Source organism: Eumetopias jubatus, unplaced genomic scaffold, assembly GCF_037043125.1.
Source record: "Eumetopias jubatus isolate StellerSeaLion01/CBP00866 unplaced genomic scaffold, mEumJub1_p1.0 scaffold_12, whole genome shotgun sequence".
Taxonomy (NCBI): domain Eukaryota; kingdom Metazoa; phylum Chordata; class Mammalia; order Carnivora; family Otariidae; genus Eumetopias; species Eumetopias jubatus.
The window spans coordinates 82,364,182-82,380,707 of NW_028274818.1; positions in this window are offsets into that span (position 1 = coordinate 82,364,182).

Consider the following 16,526-nt stretch of genomic DNA (forward strand, 5'->3'; position numbering starts at 1 on the left):
AGGAGCATACCGACTCACTGGGACTCAGTAAAAAATCCTTCTTCAGAGGGAGAAGATGAAGGACAAAGATGGGTGTGAAGAAGCATCACATCATAGTTCAAGAAGAGGGATCCCTTGGTGAGGCTGGCTGAGCACCAGCTAAGTTAACCTTTCCATTTTAGGCAATTTCCATATCAGCACATCCTGGATTGGGTTCCAGAACTTCATTAGGTAATAAAGGACAGGGGGACAGATGCAGGGAACATTGGATGAATTCGGGAAGAGGAAACAGAAGTATGCCATGTCCATTATGTCCTTGACTAAGTACTTAAATAGGACCAAAAGACATGATGCACTTGTAGTCCATTAAGAGGAGTGACGATTAAATATTTCTGGAGATAATCATTCAGTGAAAGGGATCTCACTTGAAAAACAGGAACTGAATTAAAGGAAAAATGTTCATGTCCCTGCTAATCTAGGGTATCAAGGGAAGCAGGAAGCAATAAACACAGCCTCTTTTCTTAGGACCTTCAAAGTACTTCCAGAACAGCTCAATAGTCCAGTCTCAGAATTAGATTGAAGCGTGGGCCCCCTTCTTCTGTCTCTAGCTTCTCCATATTTCATGATGTATTTTTGGAAAAAAAATACTTTTAATGATGCCAACTTGCCTCCTTTCAGCACATTAAAAAAGGGAGCGATTGGCTGAGGCTGTCATGATGATGGGAATAATTTTGTCGCTGTGCAATTTGGCTCTTGCTCCAAAGTGAAGCGCACATTTTCCTCCAGTATATTTTAAGCCAGAGACTTCTAAGTAAATGGGAGGTGGCTGATTTTATTTCTGTATGCAGCCAGCCTTCACTGGCACGAGCTCTGATTTGGCCCAATCAATTTTGTATTCATGCTGAGAAGCAAGTTGATCAAGTTCAAGGAACATCTGTACGCATTTATCTGGCTTGGGTGCAAACACAGGAGTTGCTCCCCTGAAAGGTTCCCAGCCCTCCAGTGATGGCTGCAAGCCTCCTGGACAATGACCTTTACAACTCTGACAATCTCACTCCATCCTTAAACACCTGCCATGGCTCTTTAACACTCCACTTTCTTAGTAATTTATAGGGTTGTTTTTAGGAGTCTAGCTCTGGCCAGTTTAAGAGTTTATTAAGTAAATCTTCACGAGCTGGTTAAATGATCTCCAAAAAGTTATCCAGCTGCGTGTTCAGTGTCAGATCATCAACCCGTATATTAACACGACATCTCCATAGTCACACCTGTCTTGGTCTTCCCCATCTTTTTATTTCCCGTCTCTTGAGCTGTCATAAATTTTGTATACCAGCAGCCCTATGGCTCGAAGAGGGTTGTAAATGTCTTCTTGTTCAATTACATCAGGATTTTTTCCCTTTATGTCAGCAATTAAATTTATGAGCAAAAAAAAGTTCACTCTCTAAACCTAAAGAGGCACAGTCAAGTTCAGAGTAAATAAAAACACACTGCAATCAACTTTCGGTTTTAAAGTATAAACAAGGCAGTGGAATCCAAAAGACCTGGCTTCATATCCCAACGCCACCAACTGGCTGATCAATTTGATGGGGAAGGTAGTTATCCTTACTCCTTATATTAGAGTTTCCAACATGGCGGGCATGATTGCAATTTCATAGAACTTTGGGGAGATTTAAATGAGATGAAGTATATGAAGTAGGCTCTGCAGAAGTGGTCATTCACCTTTGTCCTTTCCTTCTACACTTGTGTAGAAGACAAGCTGATTGGGTACAGGACCTACGGTGTATAGATCTTTGTTTTTTCCAAGACCTGGAGTAGTGTAGGTGCTTAGCAAATATTTAATGGAAAGGATGAGTGAATAAGCCAATTAATGAGAGGGATTGAGTTTCATTCTTACTCTTGGTTTGGGCAATTGAGATCTTCAGATGATGGTGATCTCAGTGGATTGAGGCCTTACTACTCCAAGGGTGATCCTTGGCACAGGAGAATGGGCATCACCCATGGCCCTCCATGGTCCTACTGAGTCAGAATCTACCTTTAAAATTTTTTTAAACTAACTTGTGTTTGTTTTTAATTTTATTTTTTTGATTTTTAAAAAATGCAGATATAACTGACATGTAATATTACTTTCAGGTATACAACATAATGATTCAATAATTATATATATATTGCCAAATGATCACCATGATAAGTCCGCTTAACATCTACTGCCACACATAGTTACAAATCCTTTTTTTTTCTTGTGATGCCTTTTAACAAGATCTCAGGTGACTTGTGTGCACATTAAAGTTTGAGCAGCGCTGGGTTAGAGCCTTTAATTACAAAGCCAAGAGTATGAGTTGGTTTCCCACATCAGCTCTGCTGACAACAGACTGACTTAACCTTGCATTTGGTCGTGAAGGGATCCTGGTGTGGGAACATGAATGAATCCGTGCCAACAAATCCTTCCCACTGTGGAGTGGAGGAAACAATCATGTTCATGATAGGTCACTAGCGTCATATTTCCCCTTCGTCTCTTGTACAGCAATTGCCTCTCAAGTGGTATACCTACATCCAAAGCCAATACAAAGCACGCCAGTGACAGAGCTAACAACCCCTTCATACATGGTTCTTGCAGCCACCCATTTGGCAGCTGAGGCTTGGCAGATCCAATCACTAATTGCCGGAGATCACGGAAGTAGAAACAGATCTGAGACTTGAGGTCAGAGCTGTCTGATTCCAGGGGCCTTTCCCTGAACAGATCTGCTTCCCTCTGTCCCAGCCAGCCCTCCACACTGATGCCAGAAACCTTCTTGAAGTGCAGGTGGGGAGAGGTCTGCCAAGCAGCCGGATGCTTTTATTCTGTGCCTATGAGCACTGCAAGAAGGCAGCCACCCATCCCCAGAAGAGCCTCAGTGGGAATACAAGAGCCTCCTTCCTGGACCCTCCCCTGTCTGCCTTCCTTGCCTCATCTGCTCCTGCTCTGCCTTGCAGCTCTATGCCTCGGCACTTTTCTGACCAGCCCAGGCTGTCTCATGCCTCTGTGTACTTGCTCAAGCGCTCTCTCAACCTCGGGGGCCCTTCCCACCACCCACCCACCTGGCTAACACATGTGTCACGGCATTTAAAGGTCTCTCTCCCAGGACCGTTCTCCCTGATGCCCCTTGGTAGACCTGAATTCTTCCTCCTTGGAGCTCTTGATCAAAATAGCTTTCACATGGTTTAAAAAAAACTGTTATTTATTTCTAAGTTCCTCTTTGCTGCGGATCTGTGAACTTGAGGAGCAAGACCCCACAAAAGGCCATGCAGTACAGAGCATGGTGCTGGAGCCAGACCTGCTGGGGGGGCTGCATGACTTTGGGCAAGGTAGTCAAACTTCTTTGTCCCTCTGTTTCCCCTTTAAAGTGGAGTTAACAAGAGTCCGTATGTCTTGGGTTTTGTGAGCACTATATGAGTTGACACATGCTTAGAATGATACCTGGCGCATAGTAGGTTTTATGTAAATGTTTGTTACCGAAAATTTTGTTTCTGTCTTTACACCCCAGTCACCTATGCTGTGCACATTCGGAAAGTGATTTTCAAATGAATGAGTGAATGCCTCGGGGGCTGCCTTTATTGGCTCTCTCTGTGGCCAGGAAACTCCTACGTAAGTTTGAAAGCTTTAAGAATGGAAAAAACGTTTGCCGAAAAAAGTCTCTGTCTCCTCAGTATTTCTAATCTCTTCCAACACATCTTCTCTGGATACAAGAACCTACCTTTTTGTCCCGTCATCTCTCCCTGGTTGTTGATGAATGATGGTATCAGTACATTCCTGCTATTATCCCTCACATTTTCCCAAGTCCGTATAAAAACAGAATTTGCAGAGGTTCTCCCTTACTCGGGTCACGTGCAGCCTGAGCTGTGCCCCCAGAGTGGGCGGAGGCGGGGGAGCAGAGGTGCCGACTCCAGGGGCTCCTGGCATGATAGGCGGGCTCCGCAGGCCCACACACAGGTATCTGCTCCACCGAACAGCTGGCCTTTATTTCTGTCCATGCTTCCTTTCTTTTCATTTTGAAGGGAAGACAGCCTGTGAAAGGAGACCCGAGAGCATGCTGGCTGCAAGCATTTGAAAGGGCAGTTTTTTATTTTTCTTTGCTTTCTTGTGGTTCTCTGAAGAAACACAGAATTGTCTTTAGTGTTTGGAAAGAGGCGAGAGAGCATTGAGGTTAAGTATTTTGGAAGCAGACACACCTTGGTTTGAACCCAGATCTGCTACTTATTAGCTGTGCTGTGTTGGGTAAGTGCCAGAACCTCTGTAAAATGATCTAACTGAACTGTAAAATGGTTCTAATTTTTAAACAAACTTCATAAGTTAATTCATCATGCAGAATCCTTAACACTATGCCTTACCCATAGTCAGAACTCAATCCCATTATTTTGCAAGTGAATATATTTATGTACACACACACACATATATAGTCATATGTACTCTTTGATGACAGTTTTTTTAAAAGATTTTATTTATTCATTTGAGACACAAGAGATACAGAGAGAGAGAGAGAGAGAGCATGAGCAGGGGGAGAGGCAGAGGGAGAGGGAGAAGCAGGCTTCCCGCCGAGCCAGGAGCCCGATGTGGGGCTCGATCCCAGGATCCCGGGATCAGGACCTGAGCCGAAGGCAGACGCTTAACCATCTGAGCCACCCAGGCACCCCTGATGACACTTTTTCAATCCCATTTCTCTTTAATTTAAATATCTTTTTCATAGTAAGTGCATAATATATATTGGAACAAATGGATGGATAGAATGAATAAACTGATGAAAGAAATCGTTTCTTGTTGCACATATAACCTATATATCAACCAGGATGAGCTAAGTTACTCTGCAGGAACAAACAACCTCACATCTCCATAGCTTGAGCAGAAATCTGTCATGGGTCAGCTGGGGGCTCTCCTGTCTCCAGGACCCAGATAGATGGATCAGCCCCTCTGGAGTGTGGCCAGCACCATGGTAGGGGAAAGACGTGCATGGAAAATCCCATTCTGGGTCTTAAAGTTTCCACCCAGAAGTGGCTTGTTCTATTCCTGCTCACACTTCATTTGGTAAAACGAGTCGCATGCCCATACCTAACCTCAAGAGGGTGAGGAAGTCCAAGTCTCTATGTGCCCCCCGTAACAGCTGGCAACCTTTGGTGGAAACTACTAGCAAACCTGTTACCCTCTTGTCCCCAGGAGACCATAGACCCATTTCTCGTTGTCATGACTAGGTGGTATGCAGATAACTAACCATATATTATGACCCCATTTATAAGTGCAGGCCATATAATATTGTGAAGAGAGTGATTAAACCATAATGCCTAGTAAGTGCTCTTTCTGGGGCTATTGCAAAATATGTAATGGCATTGTGCAGAAAGGGTCATGGCTGCATCGCCCTCTGCAACAGGGAGCCTATTTACAGCTCAGATCGGGCGGAAGAATAACTACCTCTTCTCATCCAGACACAGTAACTAGCCCTCCCTGAGTTCCCCAAAAGAATGTTCATTCTGCAGCAAAGATTCTAATGCTAAAGAGGACAGAAGTAAAGCAACAGGGCACTTGGGCAAGGGAACTTGGAGAGGAGAGAGACAGACAGACAGAGACAGAGCCGGGGCGGGACACAGAGAGAATAAGAGAACGAGCTGTAATATTGCAGCAAGATGGGAGGAAATAGCATCTGCCATAGAAACAAAGTACTATGAGTAAATTCAGAACAAAGCTTAGGGCTTTAGAATAAAAGTAAGACGTGACTATTCCAGCCTAGAATAAAACAATGTGGGACTCCGATCATTCAAATCAGACCAGGGTAATTCTCTTAGGCACACTGATGTAGAATTCTTGCCACTTCCTTAGCAGAGAAGAACTGGAGGCTGAGGTCAAGTTGGAGTGTCTGCTTAATCCATGTTTCCTTTGCAATGCCCACTATTAGACCTTATCTAATGGTTAACACTCTGTACTGTATGACCTACCCTTGCGGTTACAGCCGATTGGACCAGGGTGAGTCCCTTTAATCCAAAATGAATCAGTTCGGGGCACCTGGGTGGCTCAGTCGTTAAGCATCTGCCTTCAGCTCAGGTCATGATCCCAAGGTCCTGGGATCGAGTCCCACATGGGGCTCCCCACTCAGCGGGAAGCCTGCTTCTCCCTCTCCCACTCTCCCCCACTTGTGTTCCCTCTCTCACCGTGTCTCTCTCTGTCAAATAAATAAAATCTTTTAAAAAAATTAAAAAAATGAATCAGTTCATAGTCTTATCTCAGCCAATGAGGTTTGTTTTTCAAGATACTAAGTAAAAGACAAGGAGAAATTATATAGGTCACTTAGTCTGTAATTTATGTACTGTTCATTCATTCAACTAATTTTTAATCGAATGCCCATCTGGCGATACAGAACCCCCCAAATCCTGACTTCACAGTGTCCACTCCCATTCCACTTGGCTGTCCTTAATTCTGTATCCCTCGTTATTTATGGAGATTGACGGGGAAGTATACTTCAACTGATTAAAAGGTTCTCATTCAGAGGTCATGCTCTGTTATTCCTAATTATTCTGCCATTTGAATAAAGTTAAAATTTTAACATTAAAAAAATTCTCCAGGGCGCCTGGATGGCTCAGATGGTTAAGCATCTGCCTTCGGCTCAGGTCATGATCCCAGGGTCCTGGGATCGAGTCCCGCATCGGGCTCCCTGCTCCTTGGGAGCCTGCTTCTCCCTCTGCCTCTCTCTCTCTCTCTCTGTCTCTCTCTCTCTCTGTCTCTCATGAATAAATAAATAAAATCTTTAAAAAAAATAAAAATAAAAAAATTCTCCAGATAGGTAACATTCCATAAAGGCATCTGATGTGAGAAGCTGTCTTCTGATTATTTGAGTGGAGGAATCCAGAAGAGGGAAAATCAGGACATCCCACTCAAAGCCCCAACTTCTTTACAGAACTCTGCCTTCATTGTTTACGCCCAGAAGTTTTGTATTCCATGCACATGAAGCAGCTTCTGGGTTCCCGTCCCAGCCCTCCTCCTCCCCCCACCCCGCCGTCTATCACGAAGCACACGCAGACACAACTGCTAGCAGATGTTGTGGCCATGTGAGAAATGTGCAGAGACAAACGCTAAAATTGGGTGTGCAGAATGCACTAGAGTGAGCCCCTTACGGTGATTGTCAGAAACTTACACCCCAGATTTTCTGGGGGAGTTCCAGCTTAAAATAGCCTGTCTTGCTATCCCCACAGACACTTATTTTTGGCAGATTGTGCGTCCCAATTTTTGGTTTAGGAAACACTGTCACTTTTCATATACTGTACACTCAGACGTACTCCGGAAAGGGTCCTAATCCAGCTGGATTAAGGCACTGCTCCCATTTTAATGATCTCCAAGTTCCTAGAAATAGTCCCTCTATAGTGACTACTCTATACAATGGTTTCCTAACGATCCTGAAATTGCCACCTGATTAAAACCTTGTTTCCAACCCATGCCAACATTGGAAGACCTGCAGTTAATCGTGTTCACAGCATCTGGAATCACTAGGTAATGCTGCATGACATGTCTTTAGGTCTCCTCAGTGCACGTAATAGATGCTCATTAAAAGATTGATGGGTCGGGGGCACTGGATGGCTCAGTCATTTGAGCGTCTGACTCTTGGTTTTGGCTCAGGTCATGATCTCGCGGCTGTGGGCTCAAGCCCCATGTTGGGCTCCGCACTCAGTGTAGAGTCTGCTTCAGATTCTTTCTCCCTCACCCTCTGGCCCTCCCCTGATCTCACACTCTCTCTCTGTCTCTAAAATTAAGAAATAAAATATTTTTTAAAAAAGATTGATGAGTCAGATGTCAAAGCATTGAACTGAATCTTCGAGTTGATGAGGCAAGCCCCACGTACAGACTCCGCTCTTTCACCTTTCTTTGTTCAAGTGTGGTCATCCTTAGCCCCATGAGCGCAGTTGACCTAGATTCCTGCTCCCTTTTATCCTGCGTTCTTGGCTAAGTTCGTTTTTAGGTCTCTATAAGCTTCCTGATCAATGAACCCCATTTTGGTAGTCATGGCTCTTTGGGGTCCCAGGAACAATAAAAAGAAGTCAAAAGCTATTACAGCTGGACAGGGAGATTTTTTTCCCCCCATGCATAGAGAGCATGTCAGGCACACAGTCTGGGACCTCTCTTGCTGTGTGTAAGATGAGCATTTCTGACCAAGGCATTCATTGATCCTAAGAAGCCCCAGCATAGCATCTATAGTCTTATCCCAGGAGCAACCCTTCTCAAAATTTTAGCCTCCCTCTACCCACATATATCACAGGAAAAAATGGGTGGGGAGAATACTATTAAGAGGGGTGAGTGGAATCAGCCTTTATCTTCAAAGCTCTGTTCCCACTGTCACATGGAGATCTCTTATTCTTTCTGGTTGGTTCATCAGCCCCCAAAAGACCCAAATGTTAGAGGACGTCATAACATATGCGTCCAGACAATATTAAAATTATTTCAATTTTACATTTAAAATCATCCCAAACAATGGCAGTCCCCAGACAACTTGATTACAGTGTTGCCCAAACCTTGGTTGCTACCATGCCCTCATCATTCATTTTTGATATATCTGCATTCCACAGCAATTAGGATTTAGTCATTAAAAAACAACGTGGCTCATTTGTTTTTTTGAATACATTTATTTTAAAAGGAAATGTTGGGGGGTGCCTGGGAGCCGCAGTCAGTTAATGTCTGGTCTGACTCTTGGTTGGTTTTGGCTCAGGTTGTGATCTCAGAGTCCTGAGATCAAGCCCCACCATCGGGCTCTGTGCTCAGCCATGGAGTCTGCTTGAGATTCTCTCTCCCTCTCTTTCTGCCCCTACCCCCCTCAAATAAATAAGTAAATAACTCTTTAAAAGAGATAAGTCAAAAGAAATGTCAAATTGCATCCATGTTTTACTTCAATAAAAATTTACTTACTTTTTTATAAAAAGGAAACTTTATTTCAAGACTCCAAATATCAAAATAGTATCAGCTGTCATTAATATAAGGAAAGGAAGGAGTAAAAATAAATATAATGATATTTTTTACTTATGCTTATCCTAATTGAATAGAATAGTTCTTTAAAAAAATAAAGTTTCCTAGGGCGCCTGGGTGGCTCAGTTGGTTGGGCGACTGCCTTCAGCTCAGGTCATGATCCTGGAGTCCCGGGATCGAGTCCCGCATCGGGCTCCCTGCTCGGCTGGGAGTCTGCTTCTCCCTCTGACCATCTTCCTCTCGTGTTCTCTATCTCTCATTCTCTCCCTCTCAAATAAATAAATAAAATCTTTAAAAAAAATAAAATAAAAAAATAAAGTTTTCTCTTCTGTCTGTGGATGCCGCAGGGTGTTTTCCACCCTGTCCCTCCATCTGCATAAACTGTGAGGCATTATATATTTAGCAGACATCTGTGTAGCACTCACTCTGTGCCAAGTACTGCTTAAACAGCTTTACAAATACGAACATAGTTAATCCTTTTAATAATCTCACAAAGTAGGATATATAGTTATTATCCCCATTCTGCGGATGAGAAAACTGAGACTCAGATCAGTGAGGTGACTTGCCAGAGGGCACACAGCCAGTAGGGGGCGGAGCTAGGATTGAAGCTGGGCTGACTGGCGGCAGAATCCACTCTTCTCACACCTGAAGTCCAGATCTTGCTTCAAAAATACCACTCCCCACTGAGAGGAGCCTTGGTCCTTGGAGAAATGGTCCGTTCCTAGTCTGGGGCAGGTGAGCCTGGGTCCTCTCGTTGTTCCAGGGAGCAAGGAAGTGCCAGAAATGATGGAAATGTGTCAAGAGAGCCCCTGATCCAGCTTTATGGGACTTGTAATGTCCAAATTTGGGACAATTTTAGCATGAGAAATGACGGAAGTTGATTGTTATACATTGAATGACTAAAATTTCCTGAGTCCCCAGGGACTCTTGAGACAGAGGGAGAGAGGGAAAGAAGGATTAAGGGACCGAGAGAGAGAACAAAAAGAAAGAGCTACTTTAAGAAGAAAACCAACAGGGCGCCTGGGTGGCTCAGTCATTCAGCGTCTGCCTTCAGCTCAGGTCATGATCCCAGGGTTCTGGGATCGAGCCCCGCATCGGGCTCCCTGCTCAGTGGGAAGCCTGCTTCTCCCTCTCCCACTCCCACTGCTTGTGTTCCCTCTCTCGCTGTGTCTCTCTCTGTCAAATAAATAAAATCTTTTTAAAAAAGAAGAATATCAGCTAATACAGACAGAATAACAGAATGTCAGAAAAAATATTTTTAAATTTGCCACATAAGAATCACTTCAGGTGAGAATTAGCAAAAGATGCTCTTGCCTCCAGGAGAAAGGATACTGGGGACAGAAATTTTATCCAGTGCCCACAAGTCACCTGTGGCTGCCTTTCTAAAGTAAAGGGGGATAAAGTGTGCCTTCACACTGGGTGTCGTGGTACCACCACCTTAACGTTATATACCTCGTGACGTGGTGCGTTCTGAAGTACCAAGCATCGTCTATAAAGGATCCTTGCCAAAAAGGTAAAACTTGAATCTAATTCGAATTAACTAGAATCTAATTTAACCTGAATCTAATTAGAATTCACTAGAATCTAATTTAACCTGAATCTAATTTAGACTCGAATTCCAGTTTAAAGAAAGAACAGAGGACAGGGCCACAAATCAAATAACAACATGGGAAAGCAATCAGACAAATCCACAATGTAGGACATTCTCAGAGACAATTCGTCCAGACTCTACCAAAAAAAAACCCCAAAAAACAAAAAAACCCAACCTCATAAAAATCGGCACATGTTTGGGGAGGGTAGTGGGACTGGTCTCGGTCGGAAGATATAATGGACAATTACCAAATATCGTGTATAGATCTTGAGTGGATAGTGGTGTAAATCAGCTTTAAAATGCATTTTGGGGACAGATGAGGGGATTTGAATTGGGAGAGTAGATGTTTGGAATCTTTGTTCATTTTCTTAGGTGTGATAATGATGTTGTGGTTGTGTAGGGAAATGCCGTGCTCTTAGGAGACTGGACTGGGTGGTGAAGAGACATGATGTATGTAATTTAAATGGTTCAGGAAATGAAGAATGAATGGGTCAACCAAGAAATTAAAGAAGAATTAAAAAAATTCATGGAAACCAATGAAAATGAAAACACAACAGTTCAAAATCTTTGGGATACAGCAAAGGCAGTCCTGAGAGGAAAGTATATAGCAATACAAGCCTTTCTCAAGAAACAAGAAAGGTCTCAAATACACAACCTAACCCTACACCTAAAGGAGCTGGAGAAAGAACAGCAAATAAAGCCTAAACCTAGCAGGAGAAGAGAAATCATTAAGATCAGAGCAGAAATCAATGAACTAGAAACCAAAAGAACAGGAGAACAGATCAAGAAACTAGGAGCTGGTTCTTTGAAAGAATTAACAAGATTGATAAACCCCTGGCCAGACTGATCAAAAAGAAAAGAGAAATGACCCAAATCAACAAAATCATGAATGAAAGAGGAGAGATCACAACCAACACCAAAGAAATACAAACAATTATAAGAACATATTATGAGCAACTCTATGCCAGTAAATTAGATAACCTGGAAGAAATGGGTGCATTCCTAGAGATGTATCAACTACCAAAATTGAACCAGGAAGAAATAGAAAACCTGAACAGACCTATAACCACTAAGGAAATTGAAACAGTCATCAAAAATCTCCCAAGAAACAAAAGCCCAGGGCCAGATGGCTTCCCAGGGGAATTCTATCAGACATTTCAAGAAGAATTAATACCTATTCTCCTGAAACTGTCCAAAAAATAGAAATGGAAGGGAAACTTCGAAACTCATTTTATGAGGCCAGCATTACCTTGATCCCAAAACCAGACAAAGACCCCATCAAAAAAGAGAATTACAGACCAATATCCTTGATGAACATGGATGCAAAAATTCTCACCAAAATACTAGCCAATAGGATCCAACAGGACATTAAAAGGATTATTCACCACGACCAAGTGGGATTTATTCCTGGGCTGCAAGGCTGGTTCAACATCCGCAAATCAATCAATGTGATACAATACATTAACAAAAGAAAGAACAAGAATCATAGGATCCTCTCAATAGATGCAGAAAAAGCATTTGACAAAGTACAACATCCTTTCTTGATCAAAACTCTTCAGAGTATAGGGATAGAGGGTACATACCTCAATATCATAAAAGCCATCTATGAAAAACCTACAGCGAATATCATTCTCAATGGAGAAAGGCTGAGAGCTTTTCCCCTAAGGTCAGGAACGCGGCAGGGATGTCCACTCTCACCACTGCTATTCAACATAGTACTAGAAGTCCTAGCCACAGCAATCAGACAACAAAAAGAAATCAAAGGCATCCAAATCGGCAAAGAGGAAGTCAAACTCTCACTCTTTGCAGATGAAATGATACTGTATGTGGAAAACCCAAAAGACTCCACCCCAAAACTGCTAGAACTCATACATGAATTTAGTAAAGTGGCAGGATATAAAATCAATGCACAGAAATCAGTGGCATTCCTATACACCAACAACAAGACAGAAGAGAGACAAATCAAGGAGTCTATCCCATTTACAATGGCACCCAAAACCATTAGATACCTAGGAATAAATCTAACCAAAGAGGCAAAGGATCTGTACTCAGAAAACTATAAAATACTCATGAAAGAAATTGAAGAAGACACAAAGAAATGGAAAAACGTTCCATGCTCATGGATTGGGAGAATCAACATTGTGAAGATGTCAATGCTACCTAGAGCAATCTACACATTCAATGCAATCCCCATCAAAATACCATCCACTTTTTTCAAAGAAATGGAACAAATAATCCTAAAATTTGTATGCAACCAGAAGAGACCCAGAATAGCCAGAGGAATACTGAAAAAGAAAAGCAAAGCTGGCGGCATCACAATTCCGGACTTCCAGCTCTATTACAAAGCTGTCATCATCAAGACAGTATGGTACTGGCACAAAAACAGACACATAGATCAATGGAACAGAATCGAGAGCCCAGAAATGGACCCTCAACCCTATGGTCAACTTATTTTTGACAAAGCAGGAAAGAATGTCCAATGGCAAAAAGACAGTCTCTTCAACAAATGGTGTTGGGAAAATTGGACAGCCACATGCAGAAGAATGAAACTGGACCATTTCCTTACACCACACACAAAAATAGACTCCAAATGGTTGAAAGACCTAAACGTGAGACAGGAGTCCATCCAAATCCTAAAGGAGAACACAGGTAGCAACCTTTTCGACCTTAGCCGCAGCAACTTCTTCCTAGAAACATCGCCAAAGGCACGGGAAGCCAGGGCAAAAATGATCTATTGGGATTTCATCAAGATAAAAAGCTTTTGCACAGCAAAAGAAACAGTCCACAAAACCAAAAGACAACCGACAGAATGGGAGAAAATATTTGCAAATGACATATCAGATAAAGGGCTAGTATCCAAAATCTATAAAGAACTTATCAAACTCAACACCCAAAGAACAAATAATCCAATCAAGAAATGGGCAGAAGACATGAACAGACATTTCTCCAAAGAAGACATCCAAATGGCCAACAGGCACATGAAAAAGTGCTCAACATCGCTCGGCATCAGGGAAATCCAAATCAAAACCTCAATGAGATACCACCTCACACCCATCAGAATGGCTAAAATTAACAAGTCAGGGAACGACAGATGTTGGCGGGGATGTGGAGAAAGGGGAACCCTCCTACACTGTTGGTGGGAATGCAAGCTGGTGCAACCCCTCTGGAAAACAGTATGGAGGTTCCTCAAACAGTTGAAATTAGAGCTACCGTTCGATCCAGCAATTGCACTACTGGGTATTTACCCCAAAGATACAAATGTAGGGACCCGAAGGGGTACGTGTACCCCAATGTTTATAGCAGCAATGTCCACCATAGCCAAACTGTGGAAAGAGCCAAGATGCCCATTGACAGATGAATGGATAAAGAAGAGGTGGTATATATACACAATGGAATATTATACAGCCATCAAAAGGAATGAGATCTTGCCATTTGCAATGACGTGGATGGAACTGGAGGGTGTTATGCTGAGTGAAATAAGTCAATCAGAGAAAGACATGTATCACATGACCTCACTGATATGAGGAATTCTTAATCTCAGGAAACAAACTGAGTGTTACTGGAGTGGTTGGGGGTGGGAGGGATGGGGTGGTTGGGTGATAGACATTGGGGAGGGTATGTGCTATGGTGAGCGCTGTGAATTGTGCAAGACTGTTGAATCACAGATCTGTACTTCTGAAACAAATAATGCAACATATTTTAAGAAAAAAGAAAAAGAAGAAGATAACAGGAGAGGAAGAAAAGGGGAGTATGTCAGAGGGGGAGACGAACCATGAGAGATGATGGACTCTGAAAAACAAACTGAGGGTTCTAGAGGGGAGGGGGGTAGGGGGATGGGTTAGCCTGGTGATGGGTATTGAGGAGGGCACGTTCTGCATGGAGCACTGGGTGTTATGAACAAACAATGAGTCATGGAACACTGCATCAAAAACTAATGATGTAATATATGGTGATTAACATAACAATAAAAAAATTAAAAAAAAACAGATGGGAAAAAAATGGTTCAGGAAAAAAAAATACACACCCATACATGCAAATAATAACAGACTGATAGGTCGGTAGGTAGCTGGATAGCTGATAGACCAATCATCACAAAACATTAGCTATTGAATCTGGGTGATCTTTACGGCATGACTCTTACAAATTTACTGAATATTTGAAAATTTTCATAATATCAAGCTGAAGAAGATAAAGCCGAATCTGTGCTCCTAATGGCCCCTCCCTGAAGTCAGACAGAGAGGCTGCTCTGGGCGTCTGTCCCCTTCAGTCACCTCAGGTCCCACCTTGTGGCCCTCAGGCTGTGCATCAGGAGCCCGTCGGATCACGATATTCCCACAGATGAGGAACGGCACTCAGAATGTAGAGTGTGATACGATCCCTTCCAGGAGTGATGACAACTGCTTAAGTGGGGAGCCCAGAACGTTCCCCATTTAATAGAGATGCTCTAGCTTGCTGTGTGGCCCTTAGCACCCCTGTCTTGGCGCCACGTGCAGAGAGTGGCTGCAATCACCCTTGCCCCCAGCCCACCCTGTATTTCCCATCTACACAGCAGATTAGAAAGGGGTTCAGAATCGCCTGGATCCTGTGGCATCCCTTTCTGAATTGCCCTCCCTTCTTCTGAAGCACAGGGATCTGCTGTGACATTCATTTGCAGATAATATGCTGTGCATCTGCCTGATCCCAGACCTGACGCAGTGCCGTTTGGCAGGTGAGAGGCACGCATGCCGCAGGGCTCCCGGCATTGGAAGTTAAGGCCTTGTGACTGCAGCCTGGATGGCTATCATGAATCTTTCTAGAACACTCTCTCTCAGATTAGGCCGTGTGCCACCAAGTATATGCCCTCCCCTCAACCGCACGGTCGGGAGCCTGCTGAGCCTCCTCCGCAAGCCTCTGAGTTCTGGAATTTGGAAATGTGCCGTTGCCTCTGTGGAGCTTGATGGTCACAGGGCAGGAGAGACCGAGTTGAATCTGTCACTGGGAGCAACCAGAGGATGACACAGACATTTCATCCGAAGACAGGTGCTTTCGCATTTTTCTCCTGGCTCCCTCCAGGGCTCGGAGCTTCCTCCTGGGTTTCTCTGGGCATGCACAACCTTGCCTTCTGTTCAGCAGCCAGGAAGTCCTGTGTGAGATCTAACCTCAGTCCGTCATGCTGTAGCTTGAAACCATTTCTCTGTTTTGTTTTTTGCTTTTTCACTGATTTGGGGTTTTGGAAGAATTAAATATTATTCCCTTAAAATCTTCCTTTAGGGTGACTAACTTGTCCCGATTTGCCTGGGACTTTCCTGGACTGACCACTGAAAGTCATATGTATAAGGAAATTCCTCAGTCTAGGGAAACCAGGACGCTTGGTCATCCTTCCCTCCCTCCTTCTCCACCTCCCCTCTTCCCTCCCCCAACGAGGAAGAGTTTCTACCTGTTCTCATTCTTCTCTGCACCAGCACCACCTAGGAGGTGACTGTCAGGGCCAACCACAATAGCAAGTATGTGATTTATTGAGATAGGCAGGCTGCCTTACCCCAGTCAGTCCTCACCAACCCTGGGAGGGGGGGTTCCATCCCCTCCACATACAGATGAGAAAATCGAAACTGACTCAGGTGGTGGAACTTGCCAGAGGTCACGTATCTGGAGAGTGGGGGAGTTGGGATTCTGATCCAGAGAGAGGTCTTGACCCCAGTTCCCTGTCATCCACCCAGCTTCAGACACAAGGCCCCCATGGCCTGTGGTTTCCAAGCAGAAACACAGTTGGCAGGACCCAAGGGCTGGACATCAGGGACCTGCAGTGGGAGGTGGTGAGGAGCCTGCCAGACACATTGGACAGAGACTAAAATCCTGAGTACAACCCTCACATTCTGTCCAGAGCCCTTGAGGCATGGCGCCGCTTACCTTTCCTTCCTCACCTCTCCCCATCCCTCCACGCAATGCCTACACCACCCTGAACCACACTCCTTCCTACCTTGCACACCGGGCTCCGCCCTCTCCTTTGCTCAC